The 26,315-nt window shown below is 40.4% G+C and overlaps 1 protein-coding gene and 1 pseudogene across 2 annotated transcripts in view; one reads left to right on the forward strand and one right to left on the reverse strand.

Annotated features, from left to right (window-relative positions):
* The window catches only part of KCNAB1 (potassium voltage-gated channel subfamily A member regulatory beta subunit 1), a 402,643-nt gene that overhangs the window by 53,536 nt on the left and 322,792 nt on the right, over positions 1 to 26,315 (forward strand). The window lies entirely within an intron of this gene.
* Positions 15,752 to 16,698, reverse strand: LOC116864712 (annotated as a pseudogene).

Consider the following 26,315-nt stretch of genomic DNA (forward strand, 5'->3'; position numbering starts at 1 on the left):
ATATTGACTTCTTATATTGACATATATTAAGTATTTACTGTTTCAGGTAGGCATAGAACCAGCCTATTAGCTCAGAATGCTGATTTGCCACCATCCTTTTATAACTGAGAAAACTGAGGCTTCATGGGATTAAGTAGCTTGGCAGAGGTCATCAGCTGATCAATGGTGGAATGCTCAGACTCCAACCCACACTCTCTAACCCTGTTTTTAATCCAGTCCTCATGGCAGTCCTATAAAGTCATCATAGACATTTCACTTAACAGATAAGGAACCAGCTGGAGGTGAACTACTCTGATAATGCTCATATCACTAGTAAATGGCAGAGCCAGGTGTGGGGCCAGATTAGTCGGACTCATAAACCAAGGCTTGTTTCACTAGGCTATGCTGGCTACCCATGGACACAATGCATATTATAATGTAAAAAGGGAGAGGCTTACCTATCTAAATGTTAAACATAATAACCATTTACTTTGTCTCATAACTTTCTTTCCTTGGATAGTCAATGTCAGAGAAAAATGCTTGGTCCTTGGAGGGTTTGTAGAAAATGTATGACATTTTTGCTACTGCTTACAATAATTCATTTTATTCCTTTTTTTGGGATATAGCGATACTTAACCAGATGACTCTGCAATAAAATTCCTTTAAATACAACCCAATGAGGGCTTTTTGAGTATCTGCCATTTGTAAGGCTCTGAGTTAGGCCCAGTGATGACTATAGAGATTAATAAAATATGGCCTATTATGGGGGACAGGATGGAGTCCTGGGTACCACACAGGAGACCAAGAAAGCAAATGAGCAATAACAGAGTGTCACAGGTCCCAAGGAGAGAGAACAGAAAATGGAGAAGCTGGAATCACAGACAGACCTTGAGGGGTTGTGCATGAGTTTGCAGCTACCGCCAAGTACCAACAGCAGAAAATAAGTACAGAAATCATTTTCTCACAGTCCTGGAGGCTAGAAGCTTAAGATCAAGTTGTCAGCAGCTTCGTTTCTTCTGAGGTCCTTCTCCTTGACTTATAGATGACTACCTTTTTGCATACATGGTAAGCATCATAATCTTAATCTCCCTTCCTATAAGGACATCAGTAATACTCGATCAGGGCCTACCCATAGGACTTCATTTTGCCTTAATCTCCTCTTTAGAGGAGCCATCGCTCCTCCTCCATACAGTCACATTCTGATGTCCTGGGTGTTACTTCAACACATGAATTTTTTGGGAAGACACAATACAGCCTATAACAGATGGGTAAACTGTTGAAAGAAGGAAAGTCTAAGGGACAAAATTTAGAATGGAAAATATGACATATATTTGGAGGAATAATTTAGTAATCTAACTTGATGGGGAAAAATCACATTTAGGGGGAATCCTGAACGCTGGGAGTGGGGAAGTCGGTACTTAATGGTTGGCCAATGGGGAGTCGCTGAAAGTCTCTAGCAGTAGAGTGACTTGACAATGCTCTACTTGTGGACTATCAGCCAAGCAGTAATATGTTGGCTTTGTTAGGAGGAATAGTGGGGGAGGCAAGGAGGCCATCTACGAGGTTTATTCAGAATTCCAGTCATGAACAAATGAGGATATGAATGAGGAAGCTAGTCAAAGTGGTGGCACATAAGGTGGTGGTTCTCTGAACAGTTGAATCAGAGAAACACCACAGAGAATGGTCTTGTCATTAACTAAATAAAGAAGAAAGAAGAAAGGCAAAGAGTGTTAGAGTGAGGGGATTTTATTTGGAAGTGAACATATTGAATGCAACTTAGGACACATCAAGTTAGATATTCAATAGACAGAGATTTGAAAAGATGGGTCTAGAATTTGGGAGAGAGATTGGAATATATGAAAGTGTATGAAGTATATGAAAGCAATGTAAGTATATTAAATTACATGCCAAGTTCTATTAGGAAAGAGATTGGAGAGTTGTATACTAAAGTGTTAACAATGATTGTATTGAGAGTTGGCATTATAGTTTATGTGTATTCCTTCTTTTTACTTTTTGCCATTATTCCAAATGTTTACCATGAGCAAAGTATTAACTTTATTATTGTATTACTGTGAAATAGGCTTTCCATGTTTCTTAAGGCTCATGCAAGGTGAATTTAAGCTCCTTATTTCCTCACTCATGGCAAGTCCAATACTCTTTACTAGATATCTGAGAATTTAGAAGCCCCTCATTAGTGTGTAGATTGTCTAAAATCTCATGGGCATAGCTCCAGACTGTATCTCATTTTTCTAGATGTTGAATCAGGATTGCCTTTTGTTTTTTTTTTCCCAAGATTTTATTTGTTTACTTGACAGAGAGAGGGAGAGAGAAAGAGTACACAAGTGGGGGGAGCAACAGAGGGAGAGGAGGAAGCAGGCTCTCCACTGAGCAAGGAGCCTGATGTGGGGCTCCATCCCAAGACCTTGGGATCATGACCTGAGCCAAAGGCAGATGCTTAACCAGCTGAGCCACCCAGGCACTCATGAATCAACCTTCTCTTTATCTTGGGCAAGAGAGTTCATTAAAACAGGCTCACACAAGTCCTTTACTGTAGAATTTATTGAACATCAGAGGAAACGGGGGGCTTTACATTGCAGATATACAAATAACTTAACATTGACTCAGGGACATTCCTCTTTTTGATGAGTTCCTCAGCCATTTATGCCAACTCAGTGAAGCATGAGTTCATGCTCCTTATCTTACTTCTCCCCTTGGGAACCCTCCACCCTTTGCACTCATTTCTAAAACCCCTCTTTTTCTTAAGAAAATCAGTTTGGTCCTCTTTATGCTCTGCCCTCTCCTTCCAGATTTTGCCCTGGATCTTACATTTTTCTACCAAGAAGTCCAATAGGATGTCTTCCTAAATGAATAAAATTTCATTCAAAAAAGAATTTCAGTTTCAGCCTTTAATATGATTTTTTTAACCCTGCAGTAATTGATTTAAAGAACACTTTAAAAATAATATTGGAAGTCATGAAGTGAGATGAGGCCGTCTGGGAAGTGTGCAGAGCTAAAAGGAAATGAGGGCCTTGAACAATGCCTGCAGGGAGGAGTGGAGTGGGATGAAGAGCCCAGGGAGAGTCAGAGGAGACAGCCTTAAGAAGGACCCCTTAAGAAGGGATAGGATGTAAGTCTTATGGGACAGAGCAAAGGAGGATGAAGTTGAAGATAGAGACAAAGTCATGGGAGTCCCAGGATTGACGGCAATGGTGCTATCAGGGCCCAGACCAGAACCCTGTTGGGATTGCCCCGCACACTGGTGGGTCTACTATCTTTGAGAATAGGGGTACTTCAGAAATCCCAAACTAACCATTTAAAGCAAGTGGCAGTGCGTGCGCGTGCATGGCCAGAGAAGCCCTTAGCACTGAACTCGGCTTGGCAGAGCTTGTGCCCAGCTGCCCCCCGAAGGACTCACCTATTAGCCAGGCTGGCTTTGTGCCCTTTCTAGATCCCTGCTGCTGGCCCATCTGCATCTGAGACCCTGGCTTCTCTCATCTCATCTCTGTCTCTGCAGGGATTTGGAGTAGGGAACCAGGGTTTCTAACTCTGCCATCTCCTAACTAGGACCTCAAGCAACCACTTTATTTCCCAGACTACATTTCCTTCTCTGTTAAATGGTGATGGACATCAGCAGCCATGCCATCTGGACCTCTCAACATTCTTAGGAGGTTGAAATGAGAAAAAGTGTAGGTGTGAATGCTCTACCAAATGCTAATGGTCCAGACCTCCTGGTTTGGGCCACCATTTCTACTCCTTATTAAGTATGTTACTTAGGTAACATGATGCCCCCAGTTGTATTTTTGTTTTTCAACATTTCCTTAGCGATTCGGGGTCTCTTCTGGTTCCATACAAATTTCTGGATTATGCTCCAGTTCTTTGAAAAATACCGGCGGAATTTTCATCGGAATGGCATTGAAAGTATAGATTGCTCTAGACAGTATAGACCTTTTAACAATGTTTATTCTTCCAATCCAAGAGCATGGAATGGTCTTCCATCTTTTTGTGTCTTCTTCAATTTCTTTCATGAGTGTTCTGTAGTTCCTCGAGTACAGATCCTTTACCTCTTTGGTTAGGTTTATTCCCAGGAATCTTACGGTTCTTGGTGCTATAGTAAATGGAATCAATTCTCTAATTTCCCTTTCTGCATTTTCATTGTTAGTATATAAGAAAGCCACTGATTTCTGTACATTGACTTTGTATCCTGCCACGTTACTGAATTGCTATATGAGTTCTAGTAGTTTGGGGGTGGAGTCTTTTGGGTTTTCCATATAAAGAATCATGTCATCTGCAAAGAGAGAGAGTTTGACTTCTTCATTGCCAATTTGGATACCTTTTATTTCTCTTTGTTGTCTGATTGCTGTTGCTAGGACTTCTAATACTATGTTGAACAAGAGTGGTGAGAGTGGACATCCTTGTCGTGTTCCTGATCTCAACGGGAAGGCTGCAAGCTTTTTCCCATTGAGGATGATATTTGCTGTGGGTCTTTCATAGATAGATTTTATGACAACTGGGGACATCACGTTACCTGATTTCAAGCTTTACTACAAAGCTGTGATCACCAAGACAGCATGGTACTGGCATAAAAACAGACACATAGACCAGTGGAACAGAGTAGAGAGCCCAGATATGGACCCTCAACTCTATGGTCAGTTAATCTTCGACAAAACAGGAAAAAATATACAGTGGAAAAAAGACAGTCTCTTCAATAAATGGTGCTGGGAAGACTGGACAGCTATATGCAGAAGAATGAAACTTGACCATTCTCTTACACCATACAAAAAGATAAACTCAAAATGGATAAAAGAGCTCAATGTGAGACAGGAATCCATCAGAATCCTAGAGGAGAACAAAGGCAGTAACCTCTTCGATATCAGCCACAGCAACTTCTTTCAAGATATGTCTCCAAAGGCAAAGGAAACAAAAGCAAAGATGAACTTTTGGGACTTCATCAAGATCAAAACATTCTGCACAGCAAAGGAAACAGTCAACAAAAAAAGGAGGCAACCCATGGAATGGGAGAAGATATTTGCAAATGACAGTACAGGCAAAAGGTTGATATCCAGGATCTATAAAGAACTCTTCAAACTCAACACACACAAAACAGACAATCATATCAAAAAATGGGCAGAAGATATGAACAGACACTTCTCCAATGATGACATAGAAATGGCTATCAGGCACATGAAAAAATGTTCATCATCACTAGCCTTCAGGGAGATGCAAATTAAAACCACATTGAGATACCACCTTACACCACTCAGAATGGCCAAAATTAGCAAGACAGGAAACAACATGTGTTGGAGGGGATGTGGAGAGAGGGGATCCCTCTTACACTGTTGGTGGGAATGCAAGTTGGTGCAGCCACTTTGGAGAACAGTGTGGAGATTCCTCAAGAAATTAAAAATAGAGCTTCTCTATGACCCTGCAATTGCACTACTGGGTATTTACCCCAAAGATACAGATATAGTGAAAAGAAGGGCCATCTGTACCCCAATGTTTATAGCAGCAATGGCCATGGTCGCCAAACTGTGGAAAGAACCAAGATGCCCTTCAACAGACAAATGGATAAGGAAGATGTGGTCCATATACACTATGGAGTATTATGCCTCCATCAGAAGGGATGAATACCCAACTTTTGTAGCAACATGGATGGGATTGGAAGAGATTATGCTGAGTGAAACAAGTCAAGCAGAGAGAGTCAATTATCATATGGTTTCACTTATTTGTGGAGCATAATAAATAACATGGAGGACAAGGGGAGTTAGAGAGGAGAAGGGAATTGGGGGAAATTGGAAGAGGAGGTGAACCATGAGAGACTATGGACTCTGAAAAACAATCTGAGGGATTTGAAGCGGTGGGGGGTGGGAGGTTGGGGGAACCAGGTGGTAGGTATTAGAGAGGGCATGGATTGCATGGAGCACTGGGTGTGGTGCAAAAACAAAGAATACTGTTATGCTGAAAATTAAAAAAAAAAGTTAAAAAAAAAGTATGTTACTTAGAACGTGTATCTTAACTTTTGTGCCTCTCACTTCCCTCATCTGTACAATAGGGAAGATAATGATACCTACCTTATGGGATTGTTATATGCTTTAAAGAAGTTAGTATATGTAACAAACAGAGTAAATCCTGGTACTTAGTAAATGCTATGGGTGTATCAGCTGTCGTTATTATATGAGGGCAAGATGTATATTCATATAGTCCATGGCTTGCTCTGCAAAGAAATTAAGTCAGCCGAGAGTTTGCCCAGTACAGAGAGAAGACTGGAATTAGAAATAAGGGAGAAAGAGGGTTATTTCTTCTGTTTTCATGCTCCTGTCTTCTTTGTGCTCCCACCTCCCATTCTGACCTTGTTTCCTGCCACACTGGCAGGACCTGGCTGGGACCTGGCTGGGACCTGGCTGGGAACATTTGTTGCAGCTCCAGGTCCCTCTTCTACCCAGAGGGAGTCTTAGATTCTATTCATCAATGCTCTGGTCCCCAGTGTGGTTCATGAGGAAGTAGAGAGAGACTGGGTAGAGCTGCAGGGTGTTTGGAGGCCAAAGAGCACTTGCTGGTGGAGGAGAGATGGGGGATGCTGGCAGGAGGGGGTAATTGATGGAGTGAGTGCCTGGAACAGGGAGGAGGAAGTGGGTTCAAGAGCACAGGTCGCTCAGCACAAAGTTGGCTGGGTTTTTTAAAGAGTCTTCATAAATCAAGTGAAATAAAGCTGCCAGCTTTTGCAGACTATCACGACCAAAATATCTCTCAGGGCAGCTTCTCTTTGCCTCTACCACTTGATGGGAGTAAGGTTAGCTCAGAGCGCAAAACTGGGAAACTGTCAAAATGTATCTGCTCTCCCAAGCCCACTTCTCCTCTCTCCTTTCCCAAATTCTTTGGGCTATCTTCCCTCAAGTAACTGGGCCCTAATGACCCCCTGTTTTCCTGCCTGACATACATTCTCCACACCCAGTCAGCATTGATGGAGCCCAGCCACGTGGCAGGAGCTCTCATGCACGTTATGTAATATTTACAGTACCTCATAGCTCTGTTCTCAGGAGGAAACAAAAACCTAGGGAGTATGGGGATAAAGCTCAAGGTCATGCAGACTGAAAGTGGCAGGGATGAAATTGAAACCCAGGACTCCTGACTCTAGGTCCATAGGTCTTACTGCCACTTCCCAGTGAGTCCCCACTGGTTCTCTTTAGGGGCCATTGTGGACACTCTGCCCACTTTTGTCACCTCTTCCATGACTCAAGAGACATTCTCAGTCCTCAGAGCCGAGTGCCGTATGAAGTTCTAGGCTCTGAGATTCCTTTCCCCCTCACAGCCTCCTTTCCCACCAGCGGCCCATGCCCCTATGACTCCATGAATATCTTCCCTCCTCACTACCTCCAGTTACCCACAATGCCCTGGGCTTCTCCTTTTCCCCAGCCAGCCAAACACACAAGATCCACCTCACGACCTCTGGGCTGATGCCTTCTCAATTGCTCAACGCTGTGATTCTGGCCTTGCAAATCCCAAGTTCTAAATTCTAAGCCTTGGAAATGTTCAAATATTCTCTTTTCTGCACCCATATGCGGGCAGCAGCTGAGCATCACAGGAATGAGTCATGTCATCTTGCCAGTTGGCAGGCCTCACTACCACGTTTCCAATAACTAGCCTCAGTGGGAGCCTCATGACTACCTCGTGGTTCTATCCCTTGACCCTGCCAGTTCAGTTTTACTTGCTACTTCAATGTTTCATTCCTCTTTCAAACTCCCTTCTTAGGCCTGACTCCCTGACTCCTACCTGATGACCTTGTCTTTGTCTCTGTGAAGAAATTTGAGACCATTCTTCAGTGTCCCCCTTAAAATGGAGCCTTTTGATCTATCACATTATCTGCATCAGTTCTTGTCCTCATTCCCCTATACTGTCAGTGGATTCCCTTCCTGTTCAAAGCCAGCCCCCTCTCCCAGGCCATGCTTTTGAGTGCGTGTCTCCAGGCCCTAGAGCCACCGATGATCTCCTTTCTTCCAGGTTCTTCTCTTCTCTCTCTGCCCCCTTGGAACACAAATCTGTTCAAGCATCTCCCTTTTGAAAAGCAAAACTAAATCCTCTCCTCTGCACTCTACTCCTGCCACCGCCCAGCCTCATCATCTGTCCTAGCTGTGTCCATCTTCTCATTCCACAAATTACAGCCTCCACCCTCCATCACTCTAGGAGCACAGCCCTCGACAAAGTGGAGTTCACCTTTCCTTATAGCCAACAGGGAGGTTTCCAGCCTTGGTTGGCCCTTGAACTCTTTTTCTTTTGTACACGTCTCTTGATTTTAGGACATTGCTCTCCTGACTCATTTCAGTATTTTTTTTTTATTTTTTTATTTTTTATTTATTTGACAGGCAGAGATCACAAGTAGGCAGAGAGAGAGAGAGAGAGAGGTGGAAGCAGGCTCCCCCCTGAGCAGAGAGCCCGATGCGGGGCTCGATCCCAGGACCCTGGGATCACGACCCGAGCCGAAGGCAGAGGCTTTAACCCACTGAGCCACCCAGGAGCCCCTCATTTCAGTATTTTGATTCCCTCTCTTAATTCCGTCTGACTGGGTTCTAATGAAAGTCACAGTGGTTCTGCTCAGAGCTCCCCCACTTGGCTGACTTTTCTTTTCCCTAAAATACGTTCCCCCATGAGTTATCTCATGCTCGCCCTTGGTAAGTGATCTACCACTTACAACTCAGAGCTGTGACATCTTTGTCTCTTGTCTATTGTCTCTTCTGACTTCCAGACTCATACTGTTCTTGGTAGCTGCCAATTGGATATTTCCACCGGGATGGCCCACTGTCACTTCAGCTCAGCATTCCGTAATGAAGTGTATTATTCCTTTACCTACCGACCCCCACTCTCCATCTTGAACTCCCTCCATTCTATTTCTTGGAAGAGAATACCATGAAGTACAAAATCACTCAGATCAGCAACCTGGGCATCCTGCTGGACTCATCCTTCCCCCACACTCTGTCCCACGTGCATCTGATAAGTCAGTAAGGCCTATCTATTTGACTTTCTAATGATCTCTTGAATCTAGCTTTATCCTCATTATTTCATACCTTACCACTGCAAAGCCTTATCCATCTTACTTCAGTCTTCTTGTGTTTGACATCATTCATAGTGAAGCCAGTGAATTCAAAGCCTATCAAATCATGTCACTTCCCTACATTAAATCCATCAGTGGCTTCCTTGGCTTACAGATTCAATTCCAGATTCTTCAGCACAGCATCCGTGCTCCTTCATTGGGCCCCACCTTATAGTTTAATTTCTTATCAGTTTCACTCCTTCCCCCTTCATAAGCTCACATGACATTTCCTGACTACATCACTCACTCTCTTTTTTGCAACAAGTCCTTTTATACATAATTCCCTCTGAGAAAGAATTTCTGCCATTCCCTTTGTGAATTTCTATTAATACTTCAGGCATCTCATGGGCATCACCTACTTAGATAAGTCTTTTCCCAATTTCCCTAGATATGTTTGTTGTCAGAGTTATTTATTTTTTTTTTAAGATTTTATTTATTTATTTGACAGACAGAGATCACAAGTAGGCAGAGAGGGAGAGAGGAGGAAGCAGGCTCACCGCCGAGCAGAGAGTCCGATGCGGAACTCGATCCCAGGACCCCGAGATCATGACCTGAGTCGAAGGCAGAGGCTTTAAACCACTGAGCCACCCAGGCGCCCCTGTTGTCAGAGTTATTTACTCTACTTTTATGGTTTATCTTATTGTGTCTCCACCGCCCCCCCGATTATGAATATCTTAATTCTAGAAAATAGGAAATCTAGAAAAATAAAAAATAAAAATCACCTTCAATTCATTCACCCAGAAGTTACTTACTTTTGCATTTTAATGGATTTCCTTTTAGTGTTTTTTACTATCAATATTTACAAATATTAAGAAATCAATATCATACTCAATATATTGTTTTATTATCTGATTTTTTTCATGAAAAATTTCCATGTTATTAAATATTCTTCCAAGGCTTGACTTGATTTAAAAGACTCATTCTTGTCTTCTGTTTTCAAAAAAATGTATGCTCGTTGTAGACAAAATTATTCAGAAGTGTACAATTTAGAAAAAGAAAATCTTTCATAATTTGGTCATAATTTTAAAATAGTTTGTGGCATATTCTTTCATATTTTTTCCCTGTGCTTCTTCTAATTTAAATAAACATTTTAAGATTTGCATTCATGGGATAATATGCTTCATGCTGTTCTGAAGCTTTCTTTTTTAAAAAATATTTAACAACGTATGTTTGAAAATGTGTAAACAGACTTTAATGATGTTTCAACTATAAGTACCATTTTGCATTTTTCTCTTGTGCTGCACCCTGAGGCCCTGGAGGCCAACTGTTTCCCTGCAGGTGGACATAATTTATTATTTTCTGAGTGATTTGGGAGAACATCAGACAGACAGTTATGACCACTTCTCTCCAGAGGCCTCCCTGCCCTCTAGGGGTGGATGAGTCCTCAGGAGCATCCGAGACTGGCCAAACCTTGGCAGGTGGAAGCCTCTGGCAGCTGTGGCTAGAGTTAGCTGAGAAAGCCCCTTGGCTCTGAAACTTGCCCTGCCCCAAGAGAAATCCCAGGATACACTTTTCTTCTGTACATGTTGAATGATCATCTGGTCCCTTTATCAGACACTTTCTCAGCCTCTGTTTCTGATCAGGAACTGTGGCCTTATAATACACTTTAGGTAAGGTAGAATTGTTGGAGATCAGCTGATGGGATCATGAGACTGAGGAGTCAGGACCTATCCCAGTTCCTGTGCAGTCCAGTCAACTTGTCCCATGATGTGGGCCAACCACCTAAATCCAGGCAGCCATCTCAGAGTATAGGCTTTCCTCCATCTCTGCAAGAGAGTGTGTGAGTAAGCAGTGATCCATCGGTGGTGCTGGAAGAAACAGCAGATGGTGGGTCAGGAGCTCCATGTTCCCCCACAAGGACAGAACATTATTGTTATGGTTGGTCTGTGCTTTGCCACAACATTGCTAAGCCCAGTGTTTTATTAAAAGGATCCTGGGGCTGGTGCTCATGTATTGATAAGTTATGAAAAGCTTCTTTTCCCTTTAATCTTTTAGGTTCCCCTTTCTCTATCTTTCTACTATTTAAATCACTAGTAAAAAAAAAAAAAATGAAGGTGTGGTTAAATGGATACAGTCATGAAATTCAGGAAAAGGAAATCTTCTTGTTTCTAGTAGTTGTTAGTTAAAAATTCACAATGGCCCCTGCTTTATACTGTGCAGGGACAGGTTAGGAAGCATCGGTCTCCCAGACAGATGGGTAACAGGGGACCCGTTGTGGACCCAGAAGATCTCTTTTTGGGGCAGAGGGGAGCACAGTCCTGTTCCTTTACAAAATAAATCACCAATCAAATCTCTCCCAGGCTTAGATAATAATGTTGAATTCAAGAAGTCTTTGGACAGACAAAGGGTTTGAGTAAATAATAAAACCCAAAAGAACTATAAAAACAACAATTTTAAAATGCTTTTTCACTTCAGGAAAATACGTACAAGCATACTAAAGAAGTCCAACTATAATTAGTATATGAGCTGTGTTGACTCATTCATCAAAAGCTTCAATCCTGGGAAGTTCTGCAAAGTTTGCCACCTCACCTTCCCTGCTTTGTGTTAGCTGGTTTTCTCTAGCAACTTCCTAGAGTGTTTGAAAGTCCCTCTTCCTTTTGCCTCCTCTCTCACTGACTGTCCATCCTCAGTACAGTTGCAAACTATTTCTAAATGCCTTCCTGTCTCTTTCTTCTACTAGGAGCTGTAGATTGTGATTTTTTTCTTATTCTTTGTTAGACACAAAAAAGCTTAGCTTTATGTATAATTTTATTCTTCATTTATAGATGTTGACATGTTCCTTACACAACACGATAACATAAGCAACTTCAAAAAGTAGAAGAAAGAATCAGTTTAGCCTATTTCTCAATACTGGCATCATTTATAAGGTACAAAGATGAATTAAAGAGAGTAAATAGCTGTGATTTGTTGAACAGTTAGGTGTCTGCCAGCTTGTTGTGAGATGAAAGGCAAACCACTCAACCTCCCTGAGCCTGATTCTTTCTCTGTAAAATGGGAACAGTTACAATGGCCTTGCTGTCATTACAGGGCTTTGTAAGGACCACATGAGGGGACGGCTAGGAAAGAGGAAAGCACTTTGAAAATGGTTTTTAATAATTAAAACACACAGTAGAGAAGCGATATAGAATCATGCCTCCTCTGGAACTCAGACACAGAGAGGTTCATACCTTGAGAACTTCTGTGCTTGCTAAAGATTTGTGTAAAAGATGGATTTGCTTGTAATTGACTTGTAGAAATGAATACGTACTGGTTAGATCCCAGAGGAGCCACCTCTGTAGAGAAAGACCCCATGGGAACAGCTGGTTGAGTGAGGGTTTGCCCCATCCCTCCAGCACCATTATTATGAGTTTCATAGATTTCAAGATGTCAGCACCTTATGATTTTGTGATCAGTCACCAGGGAACCTAGTGATTCAATCTTTGCAAAGAAACTGAGTTCCCAGCTCAGGGCCAATGCCTTCTTAGTAGCACCATTCCTGCATTGGGGCTTGAGTTTCATTTGAAGATGATTCCATCTTCCTTGCATGAGGTATTATTAAATGCTCCTTATCTTTTGTTCTTCAAACTGACTGCTCTTAGTAAAACCTGTATGTAACCCCCACAATTTTATGACTCCAATTTAGAGACACATAATGCAATTATTGTAAGTGGGGAAATTCATAATCAAGGGTTGACAAAATGTGTCCAGACTCTTACAGTTACTGTGGTATAAGGAAAATGAATTAAAAACCAATTTTTAAAATTTTTAAATTTTATAAGTAACTAAATTTTAAATTTTAAAAAATTTAAAAATAATTTTTTAAATTATTATGTTCAGTTAGCCAACATATAGTACATCATTAGTTTTTGATGTAGTGTTCAACGATTCATTAGTTGTGTATAACACCCAGTGCTCATCATAACACGTGTCCTCAATCTCCATCACCCGGTCACCCCATCCACCCACCCTCCTCCTTTCTGTAATCCTCAGTTTGTTTCCCCAAGTCCAGAGTCTCCCACGGTTTCTCTCCCTTCTCTGATTTCTTCGCATTCAGTTTTCCCTCCCTTCTCCTATGGTCCCTCTGTCCTATTCCTTATGTTCCACATATGAGTGAAATCATATGATAATTGTCTTTCTCTACTTGACTTTTTAACTTAGCATAATCCCCTCCAGTTCCATCCATGTCGATGCAAATGGTTGGTATTCATCCTTTCTGATGGCTGAGTACTATTCCATAGTATATATGAATCACATCTTCTTTACCCATTCATCTGTTGAAGGACATCTGGGCTCCTTCCACAGTTTGGCTATTGTGAACATTGCTGCTATGAACATCAGGGTGCATGTGCCCCTTCTTTTCATTATATCTGTATCTTTTCGATAAATACCTAGAAATGCAATTTTTGGGCCATAGGGTAGCTCTATTTTAACGTCTTGAGGAACCTCCATACTGTTTTCCAGAGTGGCTATATCAGCTTGTATTTCTACCAACAGTGTTCCCCCTTCTCTACATCTTTGCTAACATCTTCCTTGTGCCACAGAAGTAAACCTAAATGAAGAACTATTAGCTGTTCATGACATTTGCTTTTGCTGCATTTTTGTTTTCCCTAATTTTCTGTGCTTTTCCTCTCTCATTTAATGGCATCTTCAGAAACAGAGCCAGAGACACAATTCTAAGTGTTAGCTGAGGAAAGCCTCCCAGACAAAGGACTGAATTTGAAGAGAAGAAAAAGAACCCTGAATCCCCAAATGTCTTCCCCTCCAGATGGCTAATGTCTGAAGTTTTACAGTTAGAGCTTCATTCCTTTAGAAGGTTCCTCCATAACCCTCTTTTCCATCCTCAAGTAATAACTGATCTGCTTTCTATAACTTTAGATTAGTTTGAATTTTCTAAAACTTCATATAAATGGAATTATAGAGTATATATATATATATATATATATATATATATATAAATATATATATATTTGGTCTGGCTTTTTTGACTCAGCAAAATTATTTTGAGATTCATCTATGTATATAGCACAACTTCATTCTTTTTTTTCTTTTAGTGTCCAAATTTATTTTATTCATCTTAGAAACCAGTGACATAAGCTCCTTTATTTACTACTTAAAATCTTTGAAAATAAAATGATGTAATTACATTTGAAAAAACAATTATGTCTTTTAAATTCATCAGAAAAATCTTTACTGTCAAACTAAAAATTTCAATAATTTGACAAATATCTCAACTACATAAAAAGTTAATGAAAACATCTGTTAATTATAAAAATGTAGATTACAAATATTTGTCAGTTGACATTTTAATTGTAGTTTTATGTGTATTCATTTAATTTCTATAAGATATATTGATTTGATTATTTAGCTAGTCCATCTTTGGCTCTAGTCAAAAATCTAAATACAATCTCAGATTACAAAGTCCTTCATTGGGTAAGAGTATAAAAACTGTGTGTCATGATTTTTTAAAAAATTTAATTTAAAATTTTTTCAGTGTTCCAAAATTCATTGTTTATGCACCACACCCAGTGCTCCATGCAATACGTGCCCTCCTTAATACCCACCACCAGGCTCACCCAACTCCGTACCACCCTCCCCTCCAAAACCCTCAGTTTGCTTCTCAGAGTCCACAGTCTCTCATGGTTTATCTCCCCCTCTGATTTCCCCCAACTCACTTCTCTCCATCTCCCACTGTCTCCTTATGCTCCACAAGTTGGTGGGAATACAAGTTTGTGCAGCCACTTTGGAAAACAATGTGGAGATTCCTTAAGAAATTAAAAATAGAGTTACTCTATGACCCTGCAATTGCATTACTGGGTATTTGCCCCAAAGATACAGATGTAGTGAAAAGAAGGGCCACCTGTACCCCAACGTTCATAGCAGCAATGACCACAGTCTCCAAACTGTGGAAAGGACCAAGATGCCCTTCAACAGGTGAATGGATAAAGAAAATATGGTCCATTTATATAATGGAGTATTACACCTCCATCAGAAAGGATGAATACCCAACTTTTGTATCAACATGGATGGGACTGGAAGAGATTATGCTGAGTGAAATAAGTCAAGCAGAGACAGTCAATTATCATATGGTTTCATCTTCATTCTTTTTATTGTTGAATACTACTCCAGTGTATAGATATATTGCAATCTGCTTATTCAGTTTTTTTATTTTTTTTTAAAGATTTTATTCATTTATTTGACAGAGAGAGATCACAAGCAGGCAGAGAGGCAGGCAGAGAGAGAGGAGGAAGCAGGATCCCTGCTGAGCAGAGAGCCCGATGCGGGGCTCGATCCCAGGACCCTGAGATCATGACCGGAGCCGAAGGCAGCGGCTTAACCCACTGAGCCACCCAGGCGCCCCTGCTTATTCAGTTTTTTTAAAAGACACATTTATTCAGCATCATGATCAGACTATTACATTTAGCAATCAACAGCATGGATGCAAAACAAAAAATCTACATTTAAACCCTTTGTTGGAATGCTTTACACTTTCCACAGAACAGAAACTAAAATAACTTGTTATACAATTAGTGAAAAATACAGTCCTCGAGTTTTATGCCCATACATATAAGTATTGTCTAAAACATGTCTTCTTTGTAGCAGCTAGACCCTGCCACCACTGTGCTTGGCTGAGTTCACAAATCTATTGTAACCTGTAGCTTCCCTGTCACTTCTCTGGCTCTCCTCTCCTGGTAGGCTGTTTCCTGGCAGTAATTAAAACCTTCTGCCACTGCTGTAGCTACTGCTGCTGCTGGAACCACCATAGCCACCTTGGTTTTGTGGTTTGGGGAAGTATTGGCCCCCACCACCATAAGGGCCAGAGCTTCTGCCTCCAAAATTTCCTCCTTTCATGGGTCCAAAACTTGATGATTGATTGTTGTAATTGCCAAAATCATTATAGCTTCCACCACTTCCAAAGTTGCTTCCATCATTACCAAATCCATTATAGCCATCCCCACTGCCACCATATCCACCACTACCTTGACTGCCACCAAAGCCATCTTGACCACTGAAGTTTTCTCCATGACCAAAGTTGTCATTCCCACCAAAACCACCTCCACGACCACCACTGAAGTTTCCAGAACCACTTCGACCTCTTTGGCTGGACGAAGCACTAGCCATCTCTTGCTGAGATGGCACTTTCCTTACCTCACAGTTGTGGCCATTCATAGTATTGTATTTTTGAATGACAATCTTGTCTACAGAGTCATGGTCATCAAATGTTACAAAAGTAAAACCCCTCATTTTGCCACTGCCTCGGTCAGTCGCGATCTCAGTCACTTCGATGTTCCCACACTGTTCGAAAGAATCTCTTAGATGATGTTCTTCAGTGTCTTCTTTCATGCCACCAACAAAAATCTTTTACCAGGTCTTTGAGAATGTTCTCCTTGAGACAGACCTCTTTGGTTCCACAACTCTTCCATCACCTCGTGTGACCTTGCGTTCATGGATGCATCCACCTCCTCCACAGTGGCATATGTGACAAACCCAAAGCCTTTGGAGCACTTGGTGTTTGGAGCTCTCATTACCACATGGCCTGTAAGTGTTCCCTATTGCTCAGAATGGCTCCTCAGACTCTCATTGGTTGTTTCAAAGCTCAGACCTCAAATGAAGAGCTTCCGCAGCTGTTCAGGCTGTTTGGGAGACTCTGACTTAAACATGACAGCAATGGGAGGGGAGACTTTGACAATGCTTACTCAGTGGCGTCCATGGGCAGAAGGGATGCTTATTCACCTTTTGATAGGTATTTGGGAATTTCAAGTTGCCATTAGCAATCTTGCACAAGTCTTTGAGGATATTCTAGAAATCTCACTGTTATTAATTTCTAATTTTATACCAATGGGACTAAAGAACATATTTTAATATGATTTGGATTTTTAAAAAGTTATTGGGATTTTTTTAATAGTCTTGAATATGATCATCTTTATACATATTCCTTTGTTCCTTCGGTGCTTGAAAAGAATGGGTAGGTGTTCTGCTGTTCTTAGGTAGAATTTTATTTTATTTTTTAAAGATTTTATTTATTTATTTGACAGACAGAGAGCACAAGTAGGCAGAGAGGCAGGCAGAGAGAGAGAGAAGCAAGTTCCCCGCTGAGCAGAGAGCCTGACTCGGGGCTTGATCCCAGGACCTTGGGATCATGACCTGAGCTGAAGACAGAGGCCTTAACCCACGGAGACACCCAGGTGCCCCATAATTTTTTAAGGTTTTTAATTTAAAAATTTTTAATTTCAGCGTGGTGAACTTACAGTGTTGTATTCATTTCAGGTGTACAATATAGTGACTCAACACTTCCATGTATTACACAGTGCTCATCAAGATAAGTGTACTCTCTTTTCTCTTCTTTTTTTTTTTTTTTAAAGATTTTTATTTATTTGACAGACAGATCACAAGTAGGCAGAGAGGCAGGCAGAGAGAGAGAGGAGGAGGAGGCAGGCTCCCTGCTGAACAGAGAGCCCAATGTGAGGCTCGATCCCAGGACTCTGGGATCATGACCCAAGTGGAAGGCAGAGGCTTTAACCACTGAGCCACCCGGGCGCCCCGAGATAAGTATACTCTCAATCCCCTAATACCAACACCTATTTCACACTTCCCCTGCCCTTTCTCCTCTGTTAACCATCAGTTTGTTCTCTATAGTTAAGAGTCTGTTTTTTGGGGGTGCCTGGGTGGCTCAGTCGTTAAGCATCTGCCTTTGCCTCAGGTCATGATCCCAGGGTCCGGGGATCAAGCCCCGCATTGGGCTCCCTGCTCGGGGGGAAGCCTGCTTCTCCCTCTCCCTCTGTTTGTGTTCCCTCTCTCACTGAGTCAAGTAACTAAATAAAATCTTAAAAAAAAAAAGTCTGTTTTTGATTTGTCTCTCTTCCCTCCTCCCACCCCCGCTCATTTGTTTTGTTTCTTAAATTCCACATATGAGTGAAATCATATGGTATTTATCTTTCTCTGGTTTATTTTGCTTCGCATCATACTCTCTAGCTCTATCCATACTGTAGTAGATGGCAAAATTTCATTTCTATGGCTGAGTAATATTCCATTGTGTGTGTGTGTGTGTGTGTGTGTATATATATATATACACACACACACACACACACCACATCTTCTTTATCCATTCTTCTATTAATGGACATTTGGGCTCTTTCCATATCTTAGCTATTGTAAATAACGTTGCCATAAACACAGAGGCATGTGTGTTCCTTTGAATTTTGTTTTATGTAGTATAATGTCATCTACAAATCGTAAAAGTTTTATTTCTTCCTTACTGATTTGGATGTCTTTTATTTATTTTTGATGTCTGATTGCTATGGGTAGGACTTCTAGTACTGTGTTTAAAAGAAGTGGTCAGAGTGGACATCCTTGTTTTATTCCTGACCTTAGGGGAAAATCAGAGCTTTTCAGCTTTTCACTAAGGAGTATGATGTTCACTGTTGGTTTCTCATGTAAGGCTCTTATTATGTTGAGGTGTATTCCCTCTAAACCTATTTTGTTGAAGGTTTTTTTTTTTTTTATCATGAATGGATATTGTACTTTGTCAAGTGCTTTTATTTTTTTTCACCTACTTAAATGGTCATATGGTTTTTGTCCTTTCTTTGGTTAATGTGATATTTCATGTTGATTGATTTGTGAATATTGAGCAACACTTGTTTGTAACCTAGGAAGAAATCCCACTTTATCATGGTGAATGATTTTTTTAATGTATTGTTGGGTTCAGTTTGGTACTATTTTTTTGAGGATTTTTTCTTCCATGTCTATCAGAGATATTGGCCTGTAGTTCTCTTTTCCAGGGACAACTTTGTCTGGTTTTGGTATCAGGGTAATACTGACCTCATAGAATGAATTTAGAAGTTTTCCTTCCTCTTCCATTTTTTTGAAAAGTTTGAGAAGAATAGGTATTAACTCTTCTTTAAATGTTTGGCAAAATTCACCTGTGAAGGCTCGTGGTCCTGGACTTTTGTTTGCTGGGAGTTTTTTGATTATTGATTCAATTTCATTACTGGTAATAAGTTTGTTCAAATTTTCTATTTCTTCCTGCTTCAGTTTTGGTAGGTGATATATTTCTGGGAATTTATCCATTTCTTCTAGGTTGTCTAATTTGTTGACATGTAATTCTTCATAATATTCTCTTATAATCTTTGTATTTCTGTGGTATTGGTTGTAATTCCTCCTCTTCATTTCTGATTTTGTTTATTTGAGTTCTCTTTCTCCCTCCCTCCCTCTCTCTCTCTTTTTGATGAGTCCAGGTAGAGGTTTATACATTTTGTTGATCTTTTCAAAGAAGTAGCTTGTGGGGGCACCTGGGTGGCTCATTGGGTTAAGTCTCTGCCTTTGGCTCAGGTCATGATCTCAGGGTCCTGGGATCGAGCCCCGCATCGGGCTCTCTGCTCAGTAGGGAGCCTGCTTCCTCCTCTCTCTCTGCCTGCCTCTCGAACTACTTGTGGTCTCTCTCTCTCTCTGTCAAATAAATAAAATGTAAAAAAAAAAAAAGAAGCAGCTTGTGGTTTCATTGATCTGTTTTAATGTTCTCTTATTTTCCATATCATTTATTTCTGTCTGATTTTTACTGTTTCCTTCCTTCTCCTGGATTTGAGTTTTGATTGTTCTTTTTCTAGTTTCTCTTTGTGTAAGTTACATGGCTTGAGATGTTTCTTACTTCTTGAGGTAGGTCTATATTGATATAAACGTCCCTCTTCGACTCCCTTCGCTGTATCCCAAAGGCTTTGAACTGTTTATTCATTTTTGTTTGTCACCATGTATTTTTTGATTTCCCCTTTGATTTCTTGTTGGCCCATTCATTATTTAGCATCTTGTTCTTTAACCTCTGTGTATGTTTGCTCTTTCCACATTTTTTTCTTGTGGTTGATTTCTAGTATCACTGCATTATGATCAGAAAAGATGCATGGTATAACTTTGATTTTTTGAAATTGTTGAGACTTGTTTTGTGACCTAATATGTGATCTATTCTGGAGAACGTTCTGTGTGTACTTGAAAAGAATGTGTACTCTGCTGGTTTAGGATGGAATGTTCTGAATATATTTGTTAAATCCATCTGATCCAATGTGTCAGCCTTATTTATTTTCTGTTTCATTGATTTATTCATCGATATAAGTGGGATGTTAAAGTCTTCTATTATTATTGTATTACTGTCGATTAGTTCCTTTATATTTGTTATTATCTGTTTTATGTATTTGGGTGCTTCCATGTTGGCTGCATAAATCTTTACAATTGTTATGCCTTCTCATTGGATGGTTTTCTTTATGATTATATAGTGTCCTTTTATGTCTCTTTTTACAGTCTTTGTTGTTGTTGTTTTTTTTTTAAGATTTTATTTAATTGTTTGTCAGAGAGAGAGGAGCAAGAGTGAACACAGGCAGAGAGAGTGGCAGGCAGAGGCAGAGGGAGAAGCAGGCTCCCTGCCAAGCAATGAGCCCGATGTGGGACTCAATCCCAGTATACCGGGATCATGACCCGATCTGAAGGCAGCTGCTTAACCAACTGAGCCACCCAGGTGTCCCTACAGTCTTTGTTTTAAAGTCATTTTTTTCTGATATAAATCATTGCTACCCTAGTTTTATTTTCATATCCATTTGCATGATGAATATTTCTCCATCCCCTCACTTTCAATCTGCAGGTGTCTTTAGGTCTAAAGTGAGTCTCTTGTAAGCAGCATATAGATGGTTTTTTTTTTAATTTTTAAATTTTTTAATAAACATATAATGTATTTTTATCCCCAGGGGTACAGGTCTGTGAATCGCCAGGTTTACACATTTCACAGCACTCATCATAGCACACACCCTCCCCAATGTCCATATCCCCACCACCCTCTCCCGTCCCCCCTCCCCCCAGCAACCCTCAGTCTGTTTTTTGAGATTTAGTCTTTTATGCTTTGTCTCCCTTCTGATCCCATCTTCTTTCATTATTTCTTTTTCTACCCCCAAACCCCCCACATTGCATCTCCACTTCCTCATATCAGGGAGATCAAATGATAGCTGTCTTTCTCTGATTGACTTATTTCACTAAGCATAATACCCTCTAGTTCCATCCATGTCGTCGCAAATGGCAAGATTTCATTTCTTTTGATGGCTGCATAGTATTCCATTGTGTATATATACCACATCTTCTTTATCCATTCATCTGTTGATGGACATCTAGGTTCTTTCCGTAGTTTGGCTATTGTAGACATTGCTGCTATAAACATTCGGGTGCACGTGCCCCTTCGGATCACTATGTTTGTATCTTTAGGATATATACCTAGTAGTGCAATCGCTGGGTCATATGGTAGCTCTATTTTCAGTTTTTTGAGGAACTTCCACACTGTTTTCCAGAGTGGTTGCACCAGCTTGCATTCCCACCAACAGTGTAGGAGGGTTGCCCTCTCTCCGCATCCTTGCCAGCATTGGTCATTTCTTGACTTGTTAATTTTAGCCATTCTGACTGGTGTGAGGTGGCATCTCATTGTGGTTTTGATTTGTATTTCCCTGATGCCGAGTGATGTGGAGCATTTTTTCACGTCTCTATTGGCCATCTGGATGTCTTCTTTGCAGAAGTGTCTGTTCATGTTCTCTGCCCATTTCTTGATTGGATTATTTGTTCTTTGGGTGTTGAGTTTGATAAGCTCTTTATAGATTTTGGATACTAGCCCTTTATCTGATACATCATTTGCAAACATCTTCTCCCATTCTGTCAGTTGTCTTTGGTTTTGTTAACTGTTTCCTTTGCTGTGCAAAAGCTTTTAATCTTGATGAAGTCCCAATAGTTCATTTTTGCCCTTGCTTCTGTTGCCTTTGGCGATGTTCCTAGGAAGAAGTTGCTGTGTCTGAGGTTGAAGAGGTTGCTGCCTGTGTTCTCCTCAAGGATTTTTTTTTTTAATTTTATTTTTTTATAAACATGTATTTTTTTCCCCAGGGGTACAGGTCTGTGAATCGCCAGGTTTACACACTTCACAGCACTCACCATAGCACATACCCTCCCCAATGTCCATAACCCCACCCCCCCCTTCCAACCCCCTCCCCCCTGCAACCCTCAGTTTGCTTTGTGAGATTAAGAGTCACTTATGGTTTATCTCCCTCCCAATCCCATCTTGCTTCATTTACTCTTCTCCTACCCCCTTAACCCCCCATGTTGCATCTCCTCTCCCTCATATCAGGGAGATCATATGATAGTTGTCTTTCTCCGATTGACTTATTTCGCTAAGCATGATACCCTCTAGTTCCATCCATGTCGTCGCAAATGGCAAGATTTCATTTCTTTTGATGGCTGCATAGTATTCCATTGTGTATATATACCACATCTTCTTTATCCATTCATCTGTTGATGGACATCTAGGTTCTTTCCATAGTTTGGCTATTGTAGACATTGCTGCTATAAACATTCGGGTGCACGTGCCCCTTCGGATCACTATGTTTTTATCTTTAGGGTAAATACCCAGCAGTGCAATTGCTGGGTCATAGGGTAGCTCTATTTTCAACATTTTGAGGAACCTCCATGCTGTTTTCCAGAGTGGTTGCACCAGCTTGCATTCCCACTAACAGTGTAGGAGGGTTCCCCTTTCTTCGCATCCTCGCCAGCATCTGTCATTTCCTGACTTGTTAATTTTAGCCATTCTGACTGGTGTGAGGTGGTATCTCATTGTGGTTTTGATTTGTATTTCCCTGATGCCGAGTGATATGGAGCACTTTTTCATGTGTCTGTTGGCCATCTGGATGTCTTCTTTGCAGAAATCCTCAAGGATTTTGATGGATTCCTTTCTCACATTGAGGTCCTTCATCCATTTTGAGTCTATTTTTGTGTGTGGTGTAAGGAAATAGTGCAATTTCATTTTTCTGCATGTGGCTGTCCAATTTTCCCAGCACCATTTGTAGAAGAGGCTGTCTTTTTTCCATTGGACATTCCTTCCTGCTTTGTCAAAGATTAGTTGACCATAGAGTTGAGGGTCTATTTCTGGGCTCTCTATTCTGTTCCTTTGATCTATGTGTCTGTTTTTGTGCCAGTACCATACTGTCTTGATGATGACAGCTTTGTAATAGAGCTTGAAGTCTGGAATTGTGATGCCACCAACTTTGGCTTTCTTTTTCAATATTCCTTTGGCTATTCGAGGTCTTTTCTGGTTCCATATAAATTTTAGGATTATTTGTTCTATTTCTTGGAAAAAAATGGATGGGATTTTGATAAGGATTGCATTAAATGTGTAGATTGCTTTGGGTAGCATAGACATTTTCACAATATTTGCTCTTCCAATCCATGAGCATGGAACATTTTTCCATTTCTTTGTGTCTTCCTCAATTTCTTTCATGAGTACTTTATAGTTTTCTGAGTATATATTCTTTGCCTCTTTGGTTAGGTTTATTCATAGGTATCTTATGGTTTTGGGTGCAATTGTAAATGGGATGGACTCCTTAATTTCTCTTTCTTCTGTCTTGTTGTTAGTGTAAAGAAATGCAACTGATTTCTGTGCATTGACTTTATTTCCTGATGCTTTACTGAATTCCTGTACAAGTTCTAGCAGTTTTGAGTAGAGCCTTTTGGGTTTTCCACATATAGTATCATATCATCTGCAAAGAGTGAGAGTTTGACTTCTTCTTTGCTGATTTGGATACCTTTAATTTCTTTTTGTTGTCTGATTGCTGAGGCTAGGAGATGGGTCTTATTTTTTAATCCATTTTGTTACCCTCTGTCTTTTGATTGGGTCATTTAGTCCTTTACATTTAAAGTAATTATTGGTAGGTATATATTTATTGTATTTATTGCCATTTTATTATTTGTTTTGTGTTTGTTTTTGTGGATCTCTGTTCCTTTCTTCTCTTGCTTTCTTCTCTCACCATAAGTTGGCTTTCTTTAGTGATATGCTTGGATGCATTTCTCTCTCTTTCTCTCTTTTTTTTTTTAACATCTTAATTTAATTTTTTTTTCAGTGTTCCAAGGTTCATTGTTTATGTACCATACCCAGTGTTCCATGCACTATGTGCCCTCCTTAATACCCACCACCAGGCTCTGTTTCTCAGAGTCCACAGTCTCTCATGCTTCATCTCCCCCTCTGATTTCCCCCAATTCACTTTTCCTTTCTTTCTCATAATGTCCTCCGTGTTATTCCTTATGCTCCACAAGTAAGTGAAGCCATACGATAATTGACTTTCTCTGCTTGACTTATTTCACTCAGCATAATCTCCTCCAGTCCCATCAATGTTGATACAAAAGTTGGGTATTCATCTTTTCTGATGGCTGTGTAATATTCCATCGTATATATGGATCACATCTTCTTTATCCATTCATCTGTTGAAGGGTATCTTGGCTCTTTCCACAGTTTGGTGATTGTGGAAACTCAACACCCCCAAAAAACAGATAATCATGTCAAAAAATGGGCAGAAGACATGAACAAACAGTTCTCCAAAGAAGACACACAAATGGCTAACAGACACATGAAAAAAATGTTCATCATCACTAGCTTTCAGGGAAATTAAAATCAAAACCACTTTGAGGTACCACCTTACACCAGTTAGAATCACCAAAATCAACAGGACAGGAAACAAAAAGTGTTGGAGTGGATGTGGAGAAAGGGGAACCCTCTTACACTTTGGTGGGAATGCAAGTTGGTGCAGCCACTTTGGAAAACAGTGTGGAGATTCCTCAAAAAGATTAAAAATAGAGCTACACTATGACCCTGTAATTTCACTACTGGGTATTTACCCCAAAGATACAGATGTAATGAAAAGGAAGGCCACCTGTACCCCACTGTTCATAGTAGCAATGTCCACAATCGCCAAACTGTGGATTCTTTTCTCTTTAATTTTTGCATATATATTCCTGGTTTTATATTTGTGGTTGTGATTAGGTTGTATATAACAGCTTTTGCATATAGCAGTCTATATTAAGTTGATAGTCACTTAAGTTTTGAGCCCATTCTTTACTCTTCTTCTCCTCACATTTTATGTATATGTTGTCATATTTTACATCCTTTGACTTTGTGAATCCCTTGACTGAGCTTTGTGTGTATACTTATTTTTACTGCTTTTGTGCTTCCTATTTTTCTTACTCTTAATTGTGGTTTTTGTTTTCTACTGAGAGTCCTCTTTGACATTTGGGGCTGGTTTACTGGTCATGAATTCCCTTAACTTTTGTTTGTCTGGGAAACTCTTTATCTCTTCCTCTATTCTGAATGATATCCCTGCTGAATAAAATACTCTTGGCTGCAGATTTTTTTAAAAAGATTTTATTTATTTATTTATTTGTCAGAGAGAGAGAGAAAGAGAGAGAGAGCACAAGCAGGCAGAGTGGCAGGCAGAGACAGAGAGAGAAGCAGGCTCCCTGCTGAGCAAGGAGCCCAATGCAGGACTCAGTCCAAGGATTCTGGGATCATGACCTGAGCTGAAGGCAGGGGCTTAACCAACTGAGGCACCCAGGCATCCCTTGGCTGCAGATTTTTACCATTCATCATTTGTAGTAGAATATACTACTCCCTTCTGGCCTGCAAACTTTCTTCTGAAACACCTGCTGATAGCCTTAGGGATTTCCTTTTTATGTAACTATCTTCTTTTCTCCTGAAAACTTAAAATTTTTTTCTTTATCCCTACTTTTTGCCATTTTAATTACTATTTGTCTTGGTGGACTTCCTTAGGTTGATTTTATTGGGGGAATCTCTGTGCCTCTGGATCTGAATTTCTGTTTCCTTCCCCCAATTCAGGAAGTTTTCCAGCTATTATTTCTTCAAATAAATATCTGCCACCTTTTTCTTTTCTTTTGGGATCCCTATAATGGGAATCTTATTAGGCTTGATAGAGTCATGGAGTTCCCTAAATCTATTCTCATTTTGCTTAATTTTTTTCTCCTTTGCTCAGCTTAATTACTTTGCATTACTCTGTACTCTGGGTCATTGATTCATTCCTCTGCTTCTTTAGCTTGCTATTTATTACATGAGTGTATTTTTAATTTCAATCATTGTGTTCTTTATCTCTGATTAGTTCTTTTTTTATCTCTTTGGTAGGGGTGTCACTGATGTCTGCACTCTTTTCTATTTTTTTTTTAAGATTTTATTTATTCATTTGACAGACAGAGATCACAAGCAGGCAGAGAGGCAGGCAGAGAGAGAGAGAAGAGGAAGCAGGCTCCCCGCTAAGCAGAGAGCCCCATGCGTGGCTCGATCCCAGGACCTTGGGATCATGACCTGAGCCGAAGGCAGAGGCTCTAACCCACTGAGCCACCCAGGTGCCCCTGCACTCTTTTCTTAAGAGCAGTGTGTATCTTTATGCTTACTACTTTAAATTCTCTAACAGGCATATTACTTATCTCCATT

Source organism: Lontra canadensis, unplaced genomic scaffold, assembly GCF_010015895.1.
Source record: "Lontra canadensis isolate GAN:19392208 unplaced genomic scaffold, GSC_riverotter_1.0 scaffold6, whole genome shotgun sequence".
In the NCBI taxonomy this organism is placed as follows: Eukaryota; Metazoa; Chordata; class Mammalia; order Carnivora; family Mustelidae; genus Lontra; species Lontra canadensis.